Below are 25610 nucleotides of genomic sequence, written 5' to 3' on the forward strand. Positions count from 1 at the left end.
ACCCTTAACAAAGACTAGAAAACCACCCTTAAACTTCTATTGGACACCAACCCATTTCCTGGCCATGGTAATGGAGGGGTGAAAGTTGCAAAATCTCCCAACAAGAGTCAAATGCATGTCAACCATGGTTCACTCAACAACAGAATCAAGGAAAGAAATTTTAGTGCCTTCTTTTGTATGAATAAAGTCAACAAGAATGGAATCCAATTCACCAAGAGGACCCCCACAAGTGCACCCTTCCAGTCAGGCTTGGGGGAATATTTTGGCAGAGAATTTTCAGTATTAGTAGAAGTTTCTAGTAAGGGATCAACAAGGATCTCATGCCCATTCAAGACTGACCTAACAACAAAATTTGCAGGCGAGGGGGTGGGGTGTTGTAATTTAAAAAAAAAGCTCTAGTGGAAACAAGTTATAGAGCTCGAGCAAGAAATACTATTCATTTAACGCTAATATACAAATGATTGTGAAAATAATAATTTGGAACATAATGATTATGAATATTCTTGATTTTTAAACACCAATAAACTTGATTTATGTTCTTTCTATTGCTTATTATAGAGAGTGAGGTACAAAATAATTTAGTGAGTAGATAGACTTGGGTGGGAGCTTTACAACTTCCTTGATAGTTTCTCTTTTGGCTGTGAAAAAAACTCGATTTTTTTTGAAGGGCTTAAACATCACCTATAGCTTGTTTTCTAGGTTAAAAGTGTTAAAGATAATAGCAAAAATTGACCTATTTTTTCCAAACTTAATTATTTTCTTAGTGTGTGATGTTTAGGGGTAGCCAAAGTTTTCTTCTATCTTTTTTTCATTGAAAATTAGATAAAAAATACTTTTAAAATAATAAATTAGCTTATTTTTATATTTATTTTATTTTATCTTTTCCATCACTAATATACTAATTTTCATTGTTATTTTCGATTATTTTATTTTTTTAAAGAGTGTTTTATATTATTTTAGAATTACCTTTTTTTTTCATTTTTAAATTATTCTAATATTGCAATAGACCATTTCTTTGATTGTATTGATATTTTAAATTTTAAATATTAGTAAATAAAGAATCATAAACAAATTTGATTAAAAGATAGTTTTTGTCAGTTATCAATTAACAATTTATTTGTTTTTCCTAATTATTTTCCTTTCTTATAATTATCAATCTATTTCATTTATTTTAGTTGATTGTGCTCTCTTTAATTTATTTATTGAAAAAAGGATTAAGAAAGTTGAAAAATAAGAAAATATTAAAGAATATTTTTTTAACATAGATGATTATCCTAAAAAATATTTTTGACTAATTAGACATTAAAAGTGATTCTATTTTATTGTATGCTATAATGAAAAATATGTTGAAATTGTTACACTTTAGAAAATAAAAATAGAGTTGAGAAATTTTGAAATCTGATTGGCCTATTTAAAATAAAATAAATAAAATTGCATCTCAATAGTTACCACCTATAAAATAATAATAGTGCAAAAATATGGGAGGAGCAAAATAATTAAAGGTTGACTAGAAAACATTATCAAGTTTTTGTGCTAACATTATGTCTACCATCAACTTTATTGGTCAAAGTCAGATTTTGCAGGCAAAAACCAGAGATATCCATCCAAGAACGTACATATAAAGCTACATATTAAAAATGTGTTGGATGGCTATCGTTGCGCTTTACAATTTCCATAGCTTTTGGGTAGTTGAGTATGGAATTACATATTAGCTTCAATAAGTACAAAAATTATTAGTTTAAGTATTAATTTATTTATTCAAAGTAAATATTAAAAAGTAATAATAGATAAAGTGTAGCTGTTCATCCAATTTTTTAAGATATTGATAATTAAATAATAGTTGAATTATTTTATTCATATTAAATATTATTTTAATTTCTAATATTGATCAAATATTAATTTATGAAGTCTCACATACACATGTATATATTAAATAAATACTCAAATTCTAGATGATAGCTATTAGTCAATATTTAAGTATATATATAATTAGAGGACATACACACGTATCACTCAAATATAAATTAAATAGATATTCAAATTCCAATTGATAACTATTAGTCAATATTTATAATCTATAATTGAAGGAGGTTAAATATGACATAAATTTAAAAAAAAGTAAAAAAATAAATAAAAAACAATATTTTTTTTTACAATTTTCAACTATAAAGATAATAGTAAATGGTATAACATTTAAACAATGATGCCACCTCACATTAGTCGGGACATTGACAATGGAGTGAAGTAGGTTATTAGGATAATAATAAATGCTTGCAACCTTGGTTGTTTTTATATTATATTGATGAAAGTATTACTATTATTTGTTTATCTATTTTAATTTGACTTCAACATTTTGATCTAATATTCTTTTGAGGTAAATGGAATTTTGATCATAACTTTTTACTTTGAAAATAATAAGAAAGTAAAACATAATAAATTTTTTTGATTAGTTGAAAAATAATAATAATTAATCAAAAGTATTCATTAGAAGGATTATATTATTTTGAAGGTAAATCTAGATTATATATTTATTAAAGAAATGATCAAGACAACAAAATCTACTTAATTTCTATGTAAACTAATGAAATGTATAAATTTTCAAGAATTCTATTTGATATTTTTGGTGATTTGGGTTTATTAATTTTTTTGGTAGTATATTAGTTTTCGTTTTTCATTTATTTATTCTATACCTCCCCTTTTTAGACTTAGTGTTGACTTTTTACTTTGGTTTGCCTTCTCTAAATTCTTCCTACTCTTTTCTACCTCTTCTCTCCCTCTCCTCCCCTTTATAGGTAACTAGTTTGCAATAGTTTATCACTTTTTGATCTTTCAACTCTCTTCTCATCTTGATAATGGATCACACAGTGTGATTCGAAATGTTGATGCAAAAACTTGCACACAATCGAATACATAAACTATATTATTTTTATTAACTTTTGATACAAATGAAAGAAACTATTTTTTTCTTGAATTGTTAGTTTCCAAATAGATAACATTAATATTAGTGCATAAGAAAGTTTGAATTTCTACATTTAAAAAAAAGTGTGATGTGACTATCAACTAGAATGTCACATGTTTTTGAATAAAAAAGTAGCAAAAGGGTATAGGCTCGTAGAACAATATAGGACTAGAGCATTAACAATAGCTAGCACATTAACGACATAACAAAGCATCCTATTTTTGCCTCTATCAAAAACATTGAACGAAATACAGTATCTTAAAACATAATTAAAACTAACAATAGTAGCATAGTTAGTCAAAATTTTAGGTAAAATACGAGTAACACAAGACCAATAATATCAACAATATATATTTTAAGCTAACAAAGCCCTAGGACTTCCATAGACAAGATAGAAAAAGAAAAGAAATTCACATAACCAACTATTCCCTCCCAACGTCTTAGAGAAGATGTTGAGGCCCATTCCTCCTTAAGGAACTGGAAGAGATCCTTATAATCTTCATCAACTTTTGGCTTCACACCTGCGATCCTTTACTGCATCAAACAAAGGGTGATATAATAAGCATGCACCACTTTAATGGAAAACTTGATAGTGTCCTACATTATGCTATTGAGTCCCACAACCTCCATCTTCATCCATTTCACAACCTCCTCTAGGTCTGAAAGTTGGTGTTTGATTTTTCCCACCATACAACCAAATCTGGGGGCAATGGTGTCAACCTTTAGCTCCAGCTCAACAAAAACCTACCGAGGGAGGTTAGGGTTAGGGGTGGGGCTAGGGTTTGGGGAGGATTATTGTTGGGACAATGGGGAGGTGAAAGAGGAGGGGTAGTGGAGAGCGCATAAGTCACATTCTTGATCATAGGGAGGGGAAGTTCTTTCTTCAAATTGGAAGAGTGTTGGGAACACTCATTAGTATAATTTTCATCAGATGCTTCTAACTTGGTGGACATGCTAGCTTTGATGACTTTTTTTTTTCATTTTTGTTTCGCTAGTTTATTCAACCTACCAACTCTAGGATTTTTAGTACAATCATCCAAGTCAATGTTAAAAACTTATTTCTTGCCTTCTCCAGTGATTGTTTTTTTTTTTTTTTTTTGGCAGGGGGGCGGGGGGGGGGCAGCAAGGGCTCTTAGCTCTTTTGATTTTGGAATCCTTGGAATCAAAAGTAGGAGTAATGACCTCTTTTTTGAAGGGATTTTTGACACAGCTTTTTGCATTAGTACTAACCGAGGGAGACCAATGTCCTATATCAAATTAGATGGGGAGGCCTCATTATGTGACACAACTTGAATAGACACATTTACCAAGGGAAAAAGGGCTAGGTGAAAATTATACCATCTATAAATAAGATCCTAGTGTAGGATAATAAACTCCTATATCATGGCTTTATCCTCTTTAATAGACTCCACATTGCTTTCTATGGAGTGCAGAAGAAAAAATAGAATAGAAATGAAATCCTTATTCCTAAGGTGGTTTATGAAAGGAAAGTGTTAGAAGTAGAAGACAGTGAACTTACCTTCAAGAATGAAATATTTCATGATGATATGGAAGATGTGGGGCCAACTATTAGGAAGGTCTTTACAGTTGTAACCACCTTGATTCTTCATAGTTTGCTCCTTGGGGACTCCAAAAAATGATTTAGGCTTTTCTAGTATGAAGTTTTGCTAGTCTTTTTCCATTTGTGACCCTTAGTAGAAAGTCATGTAGCCTTCACAATGACCTCTTCATTAACCTCAAAGGTTATGTCATTTACAGTAACTCTTCATCATTTTAGGTAGTGCAAAATTTATGAGATACCATCTCATTATAACCTTTCTCTATACTATCCATGAAGGGTAGGATACCTTCCTCACTATACACAAACATCAATGTAGGGTTCTTCTTGTACACTTCATAAATCTTGTTGGGCTCAATTCTAAGCTTGGCACCACCCATGGAAAGAAAATATAGTGTAGATATCAATAGAGAATAAGTGTTGGTGTAAATGGTAGGAAACCCCCTTTGAATACAAAGCCAACACCCAAAGTGTCTTGCCAAGGAGTAATAACTACTATAGCTCCATCTTTTTTCATAGTTTTGATATTAAACTTCTACCTCATTTCATGCACTAGACACCTGTGCATGTGAGAGCTCTTATAAAAAAACATCATTATCATTTTTTTTTGGAAATTATTGGTGTAAATAAGTATTTAATATTTACACTTTACTTAAGTTTATTTAGGTTAATGCATATTTTGTTATTTATTTATTAGTCACCTAGGAGTATGCATACTCTTGTGAATTGTCATGTTGACAACACAGGAGTTAACACTCTAATTATGCACATGGTGTCTACAACATCTACACACATAAGACACCTCATCATGCTTATCCTCTCATTATGGAGGACGTGTACTTAGTTTTCATGCTTATCTCCTAGTACATTGTAGACACATTCTAGATGCATCTTAGAGGCCTTTATATACAGACTCTCCTAGTGTGTATGTATATGCTTGAGATAATATATTCTCATATTGATCATACTTTCTTGGTCTACTATTGTGCTTGTGCTTGAGTTCCTTGATCTTGTGTGAATTTTTCTCTAAGGAAAATTCTTACATGGTATCCGAGCTTAGGGAGATTCTCTTCACATAGCCATTCAAGACCATTGTTGCTTCAACACCTTGACCCAAATCTAGAGAATCTGCAAAAATTGGGAGCATCTAGAGCCAAATCAAACCTTGCCATTGTGTCTGAAATGTTGATTTAGTGAAAATTGGCTATAAATTCACCTATGCTGGGCTAAAGTCAATCGTGAGGCAATTTTTTTTTTTCAAATCAGAACCCAAAGGCCTCAATTTGCAACTGGGTATGATCATTTAATTGATCTATTTATTTATTTTTCAGATCTACAATTTTATCCTTCTCTTCAATACTTTCAAATTTGTGGCTTTTTCAAAAAAAAAGGCCCTACAGGCCCGTACAAAGAAGTTTTTTTGTAGAACTAGGAACTGACACCCTGACCCTACAATTTACGAGGAATATTCTATTTTATAAGTGGCATTTATTCTAAGTTTGACATTTATCCTACACCATTCGGCCAAATTAGGCGAGCCGTACCACACATATTCGGTGGCATAACTTGACAACTAAATTTGGCTACCCCGAAACCCAACTTTACCAGCAGACCATGGCCACATACCTCCTAGTGGCCTTTGTTTAAACTCACCAGCGACATTCTTTTAAAATTTATTTGGAGTCCATCCCACAAGTGATGTGGGATAAACCCCACACAATTTTGATGACTGTAATCTATCTCTGGCTCCTGTGAACCACTTCCCACCTCTAGTGAAGAAATCTGCGCACAGACTTCCAATAGTGACACATGACCATATCATAGCTGCCCATGCAGCCTGCAACTCTCCAAGCTTCACACCATGCTACACTATTTTATTGGTCTAACCTACCAGCTCAGACAACTAGACACATCAGCGACAAAGTCTACAACCCTATCAGATAGCGATGTCATTACTATTTCATCTGCCTAGTTAGTAGTGAAGACACGTCACTAGCCAATTCATATGCCAAATAAGCAGTACATGTTAATAGCCTACGTGTCATTCCATACATGTAACCATCTGTATAGTTCCATACATGCTGATATCATCATAGGGCCTGGGTACGCTGACATCATCAGTTCAGGAGCTTAAATTTGATGGCCGTATGAACATCATCTAAGGGAAAAATTGAACTGTGATGATGACCATATTATTGTTAAATTTAACCCCATCTTTCTCTGATTCAACCCCTCTCCAGATTGATTTTTGATTTTGTAGTCCAACTTTGGGAGGCCATATCTCAATCATCCGAACTCCAAATTAGGTGCAATTTTTTTTTGATTTTGGCTAGAATTTCCTAAAATTTTTAGTGGTGTAGTTCTTTTCTAGTTTTGGTGCACAGATTTGTCATAAATTGCATCTTTTGGTGACTATACCTGTTTAATCCTACATTTTGCAACTTCAATTGCTCCATACGAGCACATCTGGACTCGAAATCAGGTTTCATTTTTTTTGAAAGTGTGCTATTTTTCATCTACTTTCTAGATCTACAATCAAATTATAGGGTTGTATAGAAAAAGGTGTCACTTTGAGAAATAAGACCTTTCTTTTCTTTGTACTGCATCAAAATTGTCGTAGATCGTAAAGTTTCAAATTTCTATTCCATTAAGAGGTTGTAAATAGAAAAATCAGAAGTCCATGAAGGCCAAAATTGGTAAGTGGCCATTATAAACACACTACTTATAAAGTACCAAAAGCATCTTTTTGGTGGGGGGGGGGGGGGGGGGGGGGGGGGGGGTGGGGGAGATTTCTTGATTGAGTGAAAATTGGGGGGTGTTCTTGGTGTTGTGTTCCTCTTTTTTTTTCTATTATTTTCTTTCGTTTTCTACATCATGGAAAATTTTAAGTTTTCAAAATTAACTCCACATAACTATGCTACATGGTCCATCAAAATGTGGTGTCACTTAATGCATAATGGAGTTTCTCAATATGTAGATGGTACCCTTCCAAAACCAACATGTGATAATGTATCAAAAAATGACATTTCAGCTTGGCAAGCATTGGATAGAAAAGCCCTAGGTGATATATGTTTTGGGGATGATGAAAAGATCATGTATCAGATCTAGAAGTCTTGTACATCCAAGGAAGCTTGGGATAGCCTCCAAACCCTATATGGTAAAGTGTTTGAGGAAGATATTTACAAAATTGAAGATGAGATTGTCTCCTTAGATCCAAAGACATTTGATTCCATACAAGATTTTATCATTAAGGTGAATGAATTAGGAACGAAGCTTAATGATTGTGGGAATCCTATCAAAGTTGACAGATTGGTCTATCTTATTCATAATAAGTTTCCATTAGAGTACTTCACATTTGTTTCTTCTTATAACACCTCAAAGAATACATTAGGGTCTGCCTATTAGAAAGTCTCTTTTGATGATTATGTTGACTTGTTGGATAGAGAAGAAAAGAAGTTGAAATCAATGGGGATTATCAATTCACCTAAGTCTAAGGCATTGGTGGCCAATAATGAGGGTTCTCAAAATTCAGCCAGTCAATCTTCAAATAAAGGAAAGGGTAAGAATAAGAAATGGAAGAACAACAAATTAGAGGATGTAGAAAAGACAACACCATCATCAAATCAACAAGGTAAGTCTTCCTCGATTTCCAATAGGAAGGGGGAAACTAATAAGGACAAGAAAAAGTGTGCCTATTGCAAGAAATTGGGTCATGAAGAACATGAGTGTTATCATAAAAAGATTGATGAGTTGTCCAATATCATGAAGAAACATAATGTTCCATTTCCTAATGCTTATAAGGAGAAAGGGTCTTCTTCAGATTCAAAGGGCAAAGGGCAAGTACTCATGGCAAATTCAATTTCTTCAACGGAATGGATTCTTGACTTAGGTGCCTCCTATCATATGGGTTCTTCAAAAGAGGATTTTCCTTCATTGAAGTAGTCAAAGGTATCACACATCTTTGTGGGAGATGATACAAAAATGGAAGTTGAAGAGAAAGGCTATGTGGAGATGGAAAATGGAGAATTCAAAGATGTTCTCTATGTTCCCAACCTAAGTTCTAATCTCCTCTCAATTTACCAAATCACTCACCTTGGAGATGGCCATAAAGTTGAGTTCCTTCCTGATTCAGTAATGGTGCATAGTCTAAAAGATAATTCATTGGTTGTAGTGGGGAACATTAATCATGACAAAAGGTTGTATTCTTTCTCCCACTTTGTGCCCAAGTATACTTCACAAGACATGCTAACTCAATCCAATTCAATAGCCAAATTATGGCATGACTAGTATGGTCATCTTGCCTTTTGCTACCTTTAGAAACTTTGCTAAAAAAAATGGTCAAAGGTCTACCTCTAATCAACTTTTCCATAGGTGAATGTTCAACAGGTTCAGTGGATATGCATCCAGAGGAGAAGTTATATAAATGGAAGTCTTCAAGAGCACCAATGGTTCTTTAGATGGTTCACATGGTCTACTTTCATTGATGACTTCTCAAGATACACTTAGGTCTACTTTCTTCATCATAAGAATGAAGTGTTGGATAAGTTTCTAGCCTTCAAGAGTCACGTTGAAAAGAAATCAAGGAAAGCCATCAAATTTTTTTGAATGGACAATGAGAGCATATATGTGAATAGAAGACTTATAGACTTTTGCAAACTTGAGGGAATTGATCTTTAGAATCCACCAGAATTCATTCTGCACAAGACAGATGTTGTAGCACTGAGGATACAAAACCTTAAGTCCATGGAAAGTTTCATGATACATGCCAAGTCTCTAGATCCATCACTTGAAGTAAAAGAAATCAACAGTGCCAATCACATACTTAATAGGTCTCCTCATTTTTCCTTAGGTGAAAAGACTCCTTTTGAGGCATGGTGCGGTAGAAAACCAATTGTGACACACTTCAGAGTCTTTGGTTGTCCAACATGGGCAAATAGATCTTCCAGGGGATGTAAGGCACCACCACCTCAATCTTGTACTTTCATCAGATATGAAGACAGTGTGAAGACATACAGACTTATGGATCCAGAGATACATCCGATCTTTGTGGAGAAGGATGTATACTTTGAAGAAAGTTCACCAAGCTTGTCCTCTAATCCTCTTCGCACATCATACATTGTGGAGATTGATAGTGACACCAATGATAATGCTTCAACAGATTCAAACACATGGGGTTCTATTGATAGTTGTAATGTGAGGTCATGACATCAACATCTTCCACATGCATATAGCACCACAGTGATAGGTCCAACACAATAGGGTACATCTAGTCTTCTAGCTCTAACTTCAATAGATGACTTCTTGGCAGACATTGTGGGTTTTTTCATGGAGTCACACTTAGTAGATTTGGAGGATAATATTGATGATATACATCTTCTCTTTGATGAAGTAGACACTTCTTCAGTTGTCATGAGGGTTCACTTTGACCCTCCTATCCATTATCTACATGATTGATCCTCACAAGTTGAAGTGATTGTAGAAACTTATGAACAAAAATTGCAAAGGGTCTCTTTATCAGTTGAGGAGACAGACAGTTCTTTGAGATAGGTTCTACATTCATCCTTCATAGGGATGGTTGAGTAGGTTTCAAAGACTACATCTATCTATAGGATTCTTTCCACACATAGTGGAAGCATCTCATTTGTACCCATGGCATTGTTTCTTCCAAAGGGGAGGAACACCATTCTACAGTCTTGGATCAACTTCTACATTAGAGCAAATATCACTAGTTGACACTCTTCTTTAGGGGGGGGGTGGTTGGAGACTATCTTGTCTCTCTACTTCTTCTCATTTTTCTCCTTTGTATATACTTGATGTATGTCGTAATGGGGGGGGTTTTGGTTACTCCATCCATCCATACATCGTGTCTTTTTCATCTCTCTTTGGGGGAGGGTTTTTCCCATGAGATTTTCCCTCTTTCTCTACTTTATGGGAGATTGCATTTTTTATGTACATGGGTACCTAACATGGCCTAGTAGATAGGACCCATCATGCATTTCATCCTAGATTTTGTCAACTGAAGTGCATTCCCCTAAGTTTCACTTAAGGGGGGGTGTTGGTTTAAATAAGTATTTACTATTTACACTTTACTTAAGTTTTCTTAGGTTAATGCATTTATTATTATTTATTTATTAGTCACCTAGGAGTATGCCTACTCTTGTGAGTTGTCATGTTGACAACATAGGAGTTAGCACTCTAATTATGCACATGGTGTCTACAACATAGGAGTAAGCACTTTATTTGAGCACATGGTGTCTACAAAATCTACACATGTAAGACACCTCATTATGCTTATCCTCTCATTATGGAGGATGTGTGCTTAGTTATCATGCTTATCTCCTACTACATTCTAGACACATTCTAGATGCATCTTAGAGGCCTTTATATACAGGCTCTCCTAGTGTGTATGTATATGCTTAAGATAATATATTTTGATATTGATCATACTCTCTTGGTCTACTTGTGCTTGTGCTTGAGTTCCTTGATCTTGGGTGAATTTTTGTCTAAGACAAATTCTTATAGGAATATTTTTAAATTCATTATTTTTGTTATGACACCTTAATGGCTCATACTAGGTCATCATCTTCACAATCTAGGTAGCCATATAAGCCCACCAAATCAAACTAGTCAACACATACCTCCTAGTACAACTCACAATCATTTCCTCCAAGCAGGTGTGTTGGACATACAAATGATAATTTAAAAAATCAAGGCTAGGTTCCATTGCACACAAATAGAGGTGTCACTCATGGATAAAAGTGGTGATGATGTGTTCCTTTTGCCTTAACAGGATCTTCTCTAGCATTTTTTTAGTAGCACACCAACATCTTAAGCCTTCCAGATGCAAACCAACCTCTCCCATAGAGTTAGCCACAAAATTACGTTCATAGTAAATATGACCAATTTTTTGTTCCTAAAATTGATGGAGTAGGGTATTGACATCAAGGTTGATGAGGCACACTCTCTAGCCATCCTTGGTCTTTCTTTGGACAACTTCAACTATGATTTTGGAGTCACCTTCAATCTCCAAATTTTTGATTCCCATAGAGGAAGCAATTTTAAGATCCCAAAGAAAAGCCATATCTTCTGCTTGACTTATCGTTTGATCTTCTTGCTAAGTCAATAAAGTTGGAAACTAGAGTCAATTGCCCATTACTCATGGATTAGAAATCTTTAAGTAGTTACCAAATAACCCCTTAAGTTAATTTATAGTATCAAACTAGAGATGTTAACTTAAAATTGTGAAGCAAAGAATATGCTCTATGTCACCCCAATTCTCATCGCTATGCTATGGAAACAAAATAGCTTAAGTGAAATGTTGGAATTTCATTCCTATCTTAGAATCCAAAAATGGAAATATCTATTCTATGGAAAGCAATTTAGCTACATACATGATTCTATTTTGTCTACCTTTGTTGGAGGAATAAGCGTGGGTTCTATTACTACATGGCTACAAGAACAACATGGCATCAAGTTACTCTTGGGAAAATAGAAATGTAAATCTAATAACAAGATTAACTCACCAAGTGGCCCCCCTTGGATGATTTTATAAATAAAGTTCTCAAGATAAATTGATGGAGATAAACAAATTTATTTTATTCATACTTGAGACATCAATTACAAATTGGAATATAAAATTCTTTATTGACTAGTGTTGCTTTGGATTACAATACAACTTCTTGACTAACTAGAACAAGTCCATGGGATAGATTATTTATAATAGAGCATTCTAAAAAAACTTCCTATATTGAAGATCCTTTCAGCCATGATGATATAGAAGAGACTTAGTGAGTTCAACAATTTGATATATTTCTCATTCCATAGGACAAGTCCTCCTTCAAGTAGCTAACCAGAACATTTTGGTGTTGGATTTTTGCATAGGCAGTTAGTTATTACATTGAACCACTCATTGGATAGTAGATGACATTTATTTCCCTTCCTTCATGTGGTTATTACTTGAACTAGTCAATCTCCTTGTTTCCTAGTGCTTCCCACATTATGTTGAATTGTTTGTGTAGTAGATTAGCAGCACATGCCATATTTCACAACATATAACCCTGCCATTACTTCATAATTTTTTTTTACTATGCTAACTTATTCTTGCACACATGGGATACTTGGTTAAAAGCACATCTACCCAATAAAAAACTTAGGATAAACAACAATAAATTCATTAATATGTATATTGTTGATTTTCTTTTATTTATAACCATATGTTTTGACCATGGCATTATAGTTCTAAAACATCAAACCATGATAAGTATAGGCAAAATGAAATTTTATACAAGATAAAATTTTAAAAGTCTTTAGGAAATAAATAATGAAAACCCTTAAACTATCATATAAATTAAGGAACACATAGGCCATTAATTGGCTTCATCATTTGCCCCAACTTAGACCCTCGTTGGACCACCAAAAACCATGTACTTTCAAAGCTGGGCTGATTCTCATATAAGAAAGAAGACTTTGTCCAACAAATCCATTGGCATAGCTCTAGTAGTAGCCTTGTGTATCCCTTAACTTCTCCTATTGCCTTACTTTTATTGCCATGATTATAAACATCTTGTTCATTCCAAGAAGTGGATAGATAAGGAGTGGAGGTTGGATACTTACAGAAATCTAATAACTTAGTCTAGTCCTACCCAATATGATATACCACGGTGCTCTTGCTGACCATGATGTAATTTTTGGGAAAGTGTGGTTCCTTAACTTTTAAAGCCTCATGCAATTTTATCCATCTTTGGGTAATTGATCAAAAGATTCATGCACTTCCCTTCCAACCATATTTTCATAGTATTTATAGCAACTTCTTTGAGAGGATACATTTTCTCACTCACTGCATCAATCTTGGTTGGTTTTAGCCAATTGTAATAGTACTTTTGAGCATCTCTAGCTTTTGGCCTTATAGGCAATGAGATATCTACTTCTTCATGTCTATATAGGTGGGCTTTATTTTGTATATTTAATTCATCTTGCACCCATGACATATATGCTCTTGATTGAATATCCCCAACATAGAGGAGAGGATTCCATTCTCACGAGAAGATTCAAAGATAGAGTGAAATTCATGTCAGTGTCTAGGGATGGATAAAGTTCCTAAACAAGATAAGTCAACTTTAAATTTAAAATTTATATCTGATGTTTTTGTGTGTGTGTGTGTATGTATCTATACATACATACATACATACATACATACATACATACATACATATATATATACACACACACACACACACACACACACACACACACACACACACACACACACACACACACACACACACACACACACACACACACACACACACACACACACACACACACACACACACACACACGTATGTATGTATGTATTCATGCGATGGTGGCCTAAACTACATTAACTATGGTATCATAGTGGTAATTTGTGCAATCTACTCCTTCAACACAATTATCTCTTCCTACTTCTCAACTATATTTCAATATTGGTAATTAATTATTATCTTTTTGCAATTTTCTATCCTCTTCTTTTTACATTGCCCTTTCTATGATCATTTGTTGGTATAAACTAAGACCATTTGTTAATGATGTAGACAAATCTAATAGTGGAGAGGGTCCCTATTTTCAATATTAACCCATTCAGACTGAAGAGTGGTAGTCTTTTCATCATTCGATGTTTTCCTAGTTGGCTTACTGGTCCATAGCATAATTTCTCTTTCTAGGTTATCAACTTCAAGTTTTTGTGCAATTTAAGCCAAAGCAACTTATTCTTCATTAAAAATTTGTTCTACCACTCTATTCACAACATTCATATCAATATCAGGGTTTTCATAAAAAAATATGCTTACCTAAAGATAATGAAATTTCTTCCTAATTATTATCTTCCCTAAACTCAAAATCCTCCTATACTCTTCATTATAATAAGAATCTTGATCAATATATATTTTCTTTCAACCTTCTTCTCTTTGTTTAAACAAAAAAAATGTTTTTATGATTTTGAGCTATCTTGATCATCTTCAATTATAATTTCATCAATCTCTCAATATTCTAGTTTTCCTTCCTGAGACTCATTTTGAACATTGTTATCTTTTTTCTATTCTAAGTAGTCTTGCATTACAATACCCCCCTACTATTTTTAGCTTTCTTGTGCAACATTTCCCTCGGTTTCAACATTCACCTATGATTCTATCATCCTTTTCTCTAAATATTTTGAGGATTTAAAATTAATCATTGAAATTGCAAGGGAATAATTGGACTATGGTTTCTTTTGAACCACACACTTCTCCTAACATGCGTTTATTTTGAAATTTTCAAATCTTTCTTCTTCCTTTTGTGAGATGATTCTCCTATAGTAGTTGCTACAAGAGTTTTTTTTTTGACTTTTTTCGCTTCAGAGGAAGTGAGGTATCAACCAGTGAGATCTATTTCTTCCCTAACATTGTGTGTCTCTTGTCTAGGTGGAACCTCCTCATGCTCAACAGATTTTCCTTTTTCCTTTTGAGTAGAAGCCCTAGTTCTTATAGAAGACTAGGGGGTTTGAATTTTTTTTAGAAGATATTGCTTTCTTTTTATCTTGACCAAAAGTAGAAGCATTGGGAGACTCAACAAGTGTTTTTCTCTGGGTAGACCTATAGTTTCTAGAAGGATAATCAAAAGAAGAAGGCTCAAATCTTTCAAGCACCTTCTTCATGGCTTGCTTAGTATAGATTTTCTCTCCCTAACTCTTATCCCCTTAGGCCTACTAGTCTTTGTTCAATCTGATTAGATAAAATGAATTCATGCCAAGAAACTATTAAATGCTTTTGAAAAGCTCTTTTACCAACAACTTTATCAAAGAGTGATGTGAAACAAAGTTTGGCTCACCTTGTTGATCTATTCCTTCTCGCTTCTCTAACAAATGAAACAAAAAATTTAGGAGATTTACATGTCTATTATCATGTCTCAAATAACTAAGCAATTTAAAATGAATCTCATGAAGATATGTATTCTGACCTTTTCAAGTAAGGATTGCATGATGTACAACTGACATTATCTATAAGGATCTAGAAAAGAAATTATTCTTGTGCCTCATTTTCTGTCTACCTCTAATCATGGCTCTCTATGGAGAGAAAATTGTGCTCTTGTTGTATTAAGATCTATATCCTCCATGAATTGATATCCTTCTTAAAGCAACCCTAAAACCTCTTCTATGATCTTCTTACCACATTTAATCATCAAACCTTTATCCCCGACTTCCCCATTGTGCAATGTAATCAAGAAATGAAATGCAATATATTCATCATACATAGTTAGCCTTTGAAAATACCTTAAGAAACCTCTTGCACCAATTTTTTTTCTATAATCTTGTTTAGCTAGAATAATGTCATTCATATTGGGCTCATGATAGATCAAGTTTCCTCCCATTTTGACTATATAACAATATCTTAATTCTCTTAAGGTTGTAGCAGTTTTAGACATGGGTGAGTGCACCAAGATGGTGTATAAAAGGGGGGTATAAGTGGACACCTTTTTCCTAAAATCATGTAAACCTTCACTTAGACAAGACATTTGATGGTCATCCACTCAAATCGAAAAGATGTGTAAAACATATAAATTATTATACTCTAAATATACTTTCTAAACTACTAGAGTTTTTACAAAAATGGATAAGATTAGTTGGGTCAAACCTTGTGCACACAAAAAATACCTTATTTTTATAGAAAATATAACATAGTTGTTTTCGTTTGTAGTGCAAAAAACTTAGCTATATTCAATATTTTGTAAATCTCTTTGGTATGATGATAGATAAGAGTGATATCTAGAAGTTGCATTTTTTGTTATAATTTTCTAACGAGTATTTTTTTTAATGAATTATTGAAGTTATTGCATCATGAAATTTCAGTACCTGTTCGTGTGCATGGCATAACTTGTACCAAAATAATAATAAAATGGATTTAAAAAAAAAAAGTGTTTAGAATGAAGTATAGGAAAATAATATATAATTTATTTTTCATTTGGTTAAGCATATTAAAATTTATTTAAAAAAGTTCGACACACGTTTATGAGGACTATGAATATAGTGGTAAAACTAATTAAAGTTTACAATGTTAATGTTGTCCAAAAAAGGAAAAATTGATATGTTTAGAAAGCTAAGAAGACATGCGAGATTATAGTGGTGATTTTAGACATACCCACTTTACTAGTTAGAAACCTGATGAAGGAAAAGACGAGAATTCATCTTATCAAATGAAAAAACATCGAAAGGAATAAAATTGAAGGGAAAATGAGTTCCCAAGCCTTTGTGTTAAATCCCAAGGCCATTACCAAGCCATAACTCGATCAGGTTTTGAAGCTCGATTGGGTTATTAAGACAGAAAATTTTACTTTTTCAAAACCCGATCAGGTTTTGAAGAGGTAAAAATGGGCTCTACTTCAAAGGCCATAACTTTCACATCTAGAGTTTGATTGACTCCATTCAAAATGCATTGGAAAGGTATTGAAGAGATCTACAAAATTAAATAGATAAAAAAATATTATAACATCAAAAAAAAGTTTCCATCCATTTCAATTAAGAGTAGTCTAAAATAGGTACTCATTATTTTCCAAACATGCAACCAATAGGTAAACATGAATACAAACCTATTTTGAATCCTCTCACTCCCTCACTCCTTCACTCAGTAACTCTTAAGAGATACATCTAACTAACTCCTAACCTCTCTCCTTCATTCACTAAGTCCTAACCTCTCTCTCTAACTTGTTACCCTCAACCTTTGTTTTTCTCTGAGTAACCCCTAGACCTCCTCCCTCCCTCCCTCACACACACACACACACACACACACACACACACACACACACACACACACACACACACACACACACACACACACACACACAATTAGTCAATCACTAACTCCTAAGATGTCTCTATTACTAACTCCTAAAATCTATACGAAACAAATAGGTAGAAAAGAGTGTTAGGATAGTTCTCTCTCTCTCTCTCTCTCAATAAATAATCAACTGAGTAAGGAATTTGATAAAATTTTAGTTCTTGTCCTATCCATCACTCCCTCTCTTTCTATAATATTCCCATGATAAAATAAATTATTAATCAAACATTATTATTGGGTCAATTGATTTAGTACATCTTGGAACCATTTTTTGTTTTGTTTCCATAGGTAGGTGTTGCCATCGGTTATCTTTGTACACCCTTAGAAATGTTTCCCTAATAGGTATTTAAGCATGACTTGTAGGTAGTTATTGGTATGCAATTTAGATTTTTTCTTTTTATCATGAATTCATATTAGAGTTTTGGATTGTTCGCCATTTCAAAAGTGAAAGATCTTCCCTATTTGGCTCTTGTGGTTTTCGTGGGATTCAACCCTTACTCTATTCCCTCATTGTAATTCCTAGCTTAGATCTAGCAAGTTGGAGCTTCATTATTATTTTCAAGATATATATTTTTTGATATATATTTTGTGTTTGGGTTACTCAATCTATCATTATCTGTGTTTTGGTTTTGTCTACCTCTAGCTTCAAAACCATCACCATACATCTCTCTATAGTCATTGTACAATAACCTTCTACATCAATGTGTACTGCATCACCTTCACATCTCCTTTCACCATCATTAGTTCCTAATTAATACTATATGGCCTCTAGGATACTCCGTACGATCATCACCTTGCCTTGAAAACCACACCATGTGACTTTAGCTTTGACCGTACATCATCCTCCCTCCTCTTCCATATGGCCAACTATATCTCCTGTATGACAACCATCAAATATCATATGGCCCTTGCAATACTATACGACCCTTGCAATACTATATGACCTTGTCTATAATATCATAAGTCTACACACCTCCAATTGTATGATCTTGTTATCTTGCTCCTACTCACTGTACAAGCTTCACAGACACCATACAATCCATACTTTCCTTCCATAATACCATTGAGTGTTTATGACTAGCTATCAGGTACACATGATGAACAAAAAATTATAATGGTATCAAAGCTTTAATCATTCTAGCCTCTGGATAGTGAATGGAGATTTATAACTTGAAGAGAAGAAGATCACATTCAGTTGATAGACTGGAGACCAAACTAGAACCCATGATTGCTGAACCTATGGCAATACTAAGAGAAATTATGAGGAATTAGGCACAAATCAATGATACTCAGTGACTCATGGAAGAAAGTATCAAAAAAATGGTAGACAATAAAATATCTCGTGAACAAAATGGTCACTGCATGAACCTTGTATTGGGTAAAGAAAACCCTCATCTAGTACGCTCATGACCTTCCATGTCATATTTTCCCCCACAGACAGAGGCACCACATGAGGGTAAGTAGAAAACCTTTGAGGAAGTTCAGGAACAGTTGATAAAAGACTGGAAGAATATGAATTTTGAGGAAGATATATCCTACAAAGACTACATAGATTTGGCAATGAGATATTTGGGAGGTGAAAACCAAGGATATTTTAATGATGATCTCAAAATTAAGTTGAGTAAAATAAATTTATCTCCATTTGAATTATTTGGATCCATATCTACACAAGCATGGGTAATGAAGGTCGATAGTTACTTCCATCTTAATCTTATGCCAAAAGAAGAAGCAATTAAATTTGCAACATTACACTTGGAGAGAGTAGTGCATGAATGGTGGCATCATGACACCATCACACTAGGGCATGACCGAATAAATACCTATGAAAAATTCACTGAGATATTGATAGATCAATTTGATGGTAAATATTTCGTACTTAATTTCAAAGAATTGGCACAATTGAAGAAAACTGGATTGGTTGACTAGTACATTACAAAATTTTAGAAACTCTCTATTTTGGTCATGGACATTTTTGAAAGAAGACGGATAGTGTTTTTCATGGATGGATTGGTAGAACCACTGAAGGGTTGGGTAAAAGGGTTCAATCCTACCACCCTGTCAGAGGTCGTCAAGAAGGCTCAAAATATGGCATCATCATCAACGTCATCCTCTCAAGGGTACTCACATTCTAAACTGTTGGTGTTTTCGAGGGACAAAGATAATAAATTTTTTTGAAGAAGCCATTGTTGGACAAAGCTACTAGACAGGAGCTTTGAAGGAAGAAACTATGTTTCAACTATAAGGGACCATAGAAACTTGGGTACAAATGCCTTGGGAAAGGAAAAATCCACTGCATTGAAGTCATGTCCAATGATGAGGATGAACAAGAAGATCCACCCTCTGAAAAGAACCATCCCCACAAGGACACCAAAATGGTTAGTTTGAATTTTATGGAGAGAATTTCAAAATTGGTATGGTGATAATGGGCTTTTGATGTTTTGATGAAAAAAGGGTAATGGTGATTCTTGATAGTGGAGCCACTCTAAACTTCATAAACTCATCCCTGGTGAAACAAAGAGGTCTACCTATTGAGTCACATGCAGGATTCTAGGTCAAGTTCATTGGAGGAACCCTTCTACCCTATACACACCTTGTTCCCCAACTAAGTATCACCTGGCCAACCACATTGTGATAGAGGATTTATTTATAGTGGACCTAGATGATATGGAGGTTATTCTCGGCATATAGTAGATGGAGACACTTGATGAATATACTTAGAGCTTCAAATAAATGGACTTCACTTTTATTGTTGACATGAAGAAGGTTGTTCTCCGTAGAATGGCCAGTGAGTGATCAAAGGAAGTTTTAGCACATCAGATGGCGACAATCTTTAGGAATGATGCCATTGCTTGGGGTGTACAATTTTTTTTTTTGGTAGAACCCATGAAAGGACAACAGACATCTTACTAGGATAACAATCTTCAAAATATCTAAGTGCTCATAAATAATTTTTTATGGACATTCCTCTTGGCATACCTCCCCATCATGGGTTTTAAAATACTATTTAGTTGGAAGTAGGTGCCAAGCCAGTCATAACCACACCATACTGCCATCTCAAGATATTTAATGATGAGATCAAAAAGATGATTTATGAACTGCTTGAGAAAGGATAGATCTGTCCTAGTTCTATCAATTTTGCATCATCATTAGTATTGGTTAAAAAGAAGGGTAGGATGATGCAAACGTGTGTGGACTATCTTGCATTGAACAAAAAGATGATTAAAAATAGATATCTTATTTCAAGGATCGATGAATTATTGGATGAATTAAATGGTGTAGTTTAATTTTCAAAAATAGATCTCCACTCTGGATACCATCAGATCTGCATGAGGAAAGAAGACATGGAGAAGATGGATTTTTTTGTCATTATGGCATTATGAGTTCTTGGTCATGCCATTTAGATTAACGAATGAACCTGCTATATTTCGATCATGCATGAATCACATCTTCAACAAAGAATTGTGTAAGTACTTACTGTCATTCTTCGATAATATCCTTACTTATAGAAATACATGGGAAGAGCACTTGAAGCATGTGAATGAAGTCCTAAAGATCGTGAAGGCTTAGTCTTAGTTTTCCAAGAAATCCAAGTGTGAATTTGGTATGACATAAATATTATATTCGGGGCATGTTGTCAGTAAATATGGAGTACAATTTCATTAGAAGAAGATTTAGGCTATCCTTGATTGCACCCACCCCCCCCCCCCCCCCACCCCCCCACAAAATCTCTCTCAAAGTTGCAAGGGTTTTTTAGACTGTGTAGTTATTATCAGAGGTTTTAAAAAGGATTCTCTTAGCTCAAATAGATTTGACAAAAAATGGTTCCTTCTAGTGGAATGAAAAAGTGCAATGCACTTTTGATAAGTTGAAAGAAGTAATGAGCACTTGTCCAGTACTCACCTTACCTGACTTCACTCAACCATTCATTCTAGAGTTTGGAACACCCAGAGAAGGCATTGGCACAATACTAATGCAAGATTGACACCCTATAGCTTACAAGAGTCAACAAATTATGCAAGAAGAGTATCTATATTCAATTTACAACAATGAGATGTTGGCCATTATTCATGCACCAAGCAAGTTCCCATAGTATCTAGTGGGTGCCTAGTTTGTCATCCGCACTGATCATAATAGCTTGAGATATTTTCTAGAGAAATGAGACTTGAACAAAAGGCAACAAAAATGGGTAAGAAAGATTCAAGCTTTTGATTTTGACATTGAATATGTGAAGGGAAAGAATAATGTGGTTGCAGATGCTTTGTCCAGGAAACCCACTATCTACATATTGACTCAGATTTTAGCTGATTGGAAAGTATATTTGTTGGTGGAATATTCAAAAAACATATTTGCCAGTGAACTAATGGATGAAAACACTCAAAATGATCAGTAAAAAGTGGTGAATGACATCATTTACTATAAGAATTAGATATACTTAGTGCTTGAATCTAAACTGAAGCAGAAAAACACTTGGCTGGGAACCCTGACTTCCTCAAAACTTACAGACAACTTAGGGAGAGGTTTTCATGGAAAGATCTTAAAAGATATGTATCACAGTATGTAAGAGAGAGTGTGGTCTTCCAGAAAAACAAATTCAAACATACTCTACTAGCTGGGTTATTGCAACCATAGCCTATACCAGAATATAAGTGGGAAAGTATCTCAATGGATTTCATTATTGGAATCCCTAAGGTGAATGTGAAGGATTGTATCTTCGTGATATTTGATAGACTAATGAAGTATGCACATTTCTTTGCCATCCCCTCAAATTTTTAGGCCACACAGGTAGTCAATCTATTTTTCAAAGAAGTATTTCATCTACATAGGCTACCCCAAAACATTGTCAGTGATTGGGATGGATGATTTATCAGTATCTTTTGGACAAAAATATTTCAATTAGTAGGAAAAAAATTGCTTCCAAGTACTAGTTACTACCCTCAGAAAGACAAATAGATGAATATTATGAGCAAGTGGTTAGAAGGCTACCTTTGAAACTACATTTTGACACAACAATGGGCATGGGTCAAATGGATGCACCTCGGGGAATACTGTTACAATACCACCTACCACATGTCCATTAGAATGACACCCTTTAAAGAACTATATGGGTATGCAACCCTTCCATTCATTGATACATTACTGGGTGACAGTCACATACTAAGGGTGAGGGACTAGCTTCAGGAGGCAGAGGACATCTTGAGATCCTTGAAGGAAAACTTACAACAGATGCAAAATCAATGAAAGATGTATGCTGGTATACATCAAATCGAGAGAAGTTTCGAAGTGGGTGACTTGGTTTATCTCAGACTTTAACTATACCATGATTCCTCATTGAAGGAAAAGGGGGAAAGAACTAAATACATAATTTTATGGCCCTTATTGTGTAGTTTTTTGCATCGATGAAGTCACCTATGAGCTTGAACTTCTAGAGGGGAGTCATATTCATAATATTTTTCATCTCTCCTACCTTAAGAAAGCCGTGGGATGGAACATCATGGTAATTGTAGACCTTTAACCACTTAATGAAGAAGGGAAGCTCATATTGGAATTGACCAAGATGATTAAAGTACATGAGAAGACTCTGTGAGACCACACAATGAAGGAATATTTAGTACATTGGAGACACTTACTATTGGATGATGTAACATGGGAAGGTGAGAACATTCTACAACATTTGGTATTGCATTTTCTTGAGGAAATTTTTTTTTTTGGGACAAGTCGAGTATAATGTTCCCATCACAAAATAAATTATTAATCAAACATTGTTAATGAGCCGATTGATTTAGTATATCTCGGACCCATTTTTATTTTTGTTTCCATAGGTAGGTGTTTCCATCAGCTATTTTTATACACCCTCAGAGAGGTTTCCCTGATGGGTATTCAAGCACTTCTTGTAGGTATTTGTTGGTATGAAATTTGGATTATTTCTTTGGACTATGAATTCCTGTTGGAGTTCTAGATTGTTCGCCATTTTGGAACTAAAAGATCTTCCCTATTTGGCTCTTGTAGTTTCAGTGGGATTCAACCCTCACCCTATTCTATCACTATAATTCCTAGTTCAAATCTAGTAAGTTAGAGCTTCATTATTTTTTGCAATCTATATGTTTTCTGATATATATTTTGTGTTTGGGTTACTTCAATCTAGCATTATCTATGTGTTGGTTTCATCTACCTCTGGCTTCAAGACCATCAACATATCTCTTTCCATAGTTAGTGTACAACCTTCTATATCAATCTGTACTACATCACCTTCACATCTCTGGCATCTCCCTTCACCATTATCAATTTCTAATCACTACCATACAACTTTTATGATACTTTGTATGTTCGTCACCTTGACTTCCAAACCAAATTGTATGACCTTAGCTTTGATCATACATTATCCTTCCTCCTCTTCTATACGACCAAATGTATCTCCCATATGACCACCATCAAATGTTGTGCAACCCTTGCAATAATGTATGAACTTATCTACAATACCATATAGCTACACACCTCCCACTATATGGTCCTATTCACCTGCTCCTTCTCACTGTACAAACTTCCCAAGAATTGTACAATCCATACTTTTCTTCCTTACAACCTTTTTACAACCTTTTTTAACAACCATTGAGTGTTTGTGGTTGGTCATCAGGCACACATGATGAAAATAAAATTACACTCTAATTCTATCTCTTTATCCTATCCTATCCTCTCTCTCATTCTCTCTCTTTATCCTATTGGTGTAGGAGCACCTAGGTAAGGCCAATTGTTAACCTAGGGTTCCTAGTTGCGTTTTGGCTTGTAGTGGCCTTAGCCTAGTCAATAGTATAATAAAGGGACTAATGAGTCCTAGTGTGTTTATTTTCCATTGGGAGGTCTAACTAGGTCCTTAGGAACATGCAAGATTACCTAGTCATCCAAAGTTGCTAAGTGATGTTCTAATTGTTGTCATTATTGCTAAAAATGGCAATTGTGCATCTAAAGGGCTAGATTTGTCAACTAAGGGGTGGAAGGATGTTTTCATAACATAAATAAAATATCTAAGCACTTGGTAGAGTTTTAGGGGTTTTGGACTAGGTTTGGTATACCTAAGACAAAAGTTGTAAAGTTGCTTGACAATTTTGCAAAATTGCAAAAGTTGTCATGACAACTTTTATTGCAAAAGGTGCAAATTTGATTAGATGGTTGTGTAACCACCTCATAATTGTAGGAGCATTTTCAATGGAGCTACATAAGGCCTCCCTCAACTTGTAACAAGAGTTGAATGGAATTGTGAAGGAATTTGGTTGAATGAGCAAGCATATTTTAGTGTTATTTTATCACAGTATGGGTTTTTGGCTTCTTGAGGGCATTTGATGGATTGAATTCCATGTTGTAACTTGCTCATGAGTTTTTGGGTGTTTTTTACTAATTTTTTGTGTGATTAGCTAGTTTGTGGAATCCATTTCATTTCCTTTTGTAGATGCTTTGGTTTGTGCACTTTTGATGTCCTTAACCAGGTAGTTTGTGTAGATGGGGTCATAACTCACCTTTCCACCATGAAATCCATATGGTACCTTGGAATGTGTGAGATGAATCCTTCTAATATAATAATGTAGGATCTTGGGCCCTAGAAAGAAATTTTGGCCATTTTGTAGTGATGGCTCATAGTGTTTGAAATAGCATTTAATGGGATTAAGTGTGATGAATTATTCAGTGTAAGTGGATGAAGCAAAGGAAACGAGATTAGAGAAGTCCTATGCCAAAGGGGACCTCTTGGTGACATGCCTATATAATAATTTTATCAAACCCATATGAATCTTGTTAGAAAATTTGCAAACCCTTAATTTTAGGCTTAAAATTAGCATCCCACTGGACAAACATGTTGGGGAAGTGAGACCAGGTGAATCTCAAAGGTATTCCAAAAGAGTATTAGGATATGAAGTTATTTTTCCACCTCGTTAAGCCTTTTCTTGAGTTAAGTGCAAAAAGGTGAGTTTGGTGGCTTAATTCCTTGTAGCCCTTCTAGGCTTAAAATATTGGAACAATTTCTTGGAATCAATATAGATGTCAATAGACTTTTGATGGATGACTATTGGAATGGACTAAAAACCCTAGTGATAATCCTATCCCTCCATGTTGAGTAGATTGTGACCAATTGTGGGTGTTTGCTGTAGATGAGCTAGTAAGGCATCTAAGGAATGGTGATTAGTTGATGTTAAGTTTTACATTGGTGTGGACAAGCTAAAATGGGAAGGGATTGGGAGTGTGATCCTCCTAAGTTGGGTTT

Source organism: Cupressus sempervirens, chromosome 6 (genome assembly GCF_028749045.1).
Source record: "Cupressus sempervirens isolate cs-2001-9-10 chromosome 6, ASM2874904v1, whole genome shotgun sequence".
Taxonomy (NCBI): Eukaryota; Viridiplantae; Streptophyta; class Pinopsida; order Cupressales; family Cupressaceae; genus Cupressus; species Cupressus sempervirens.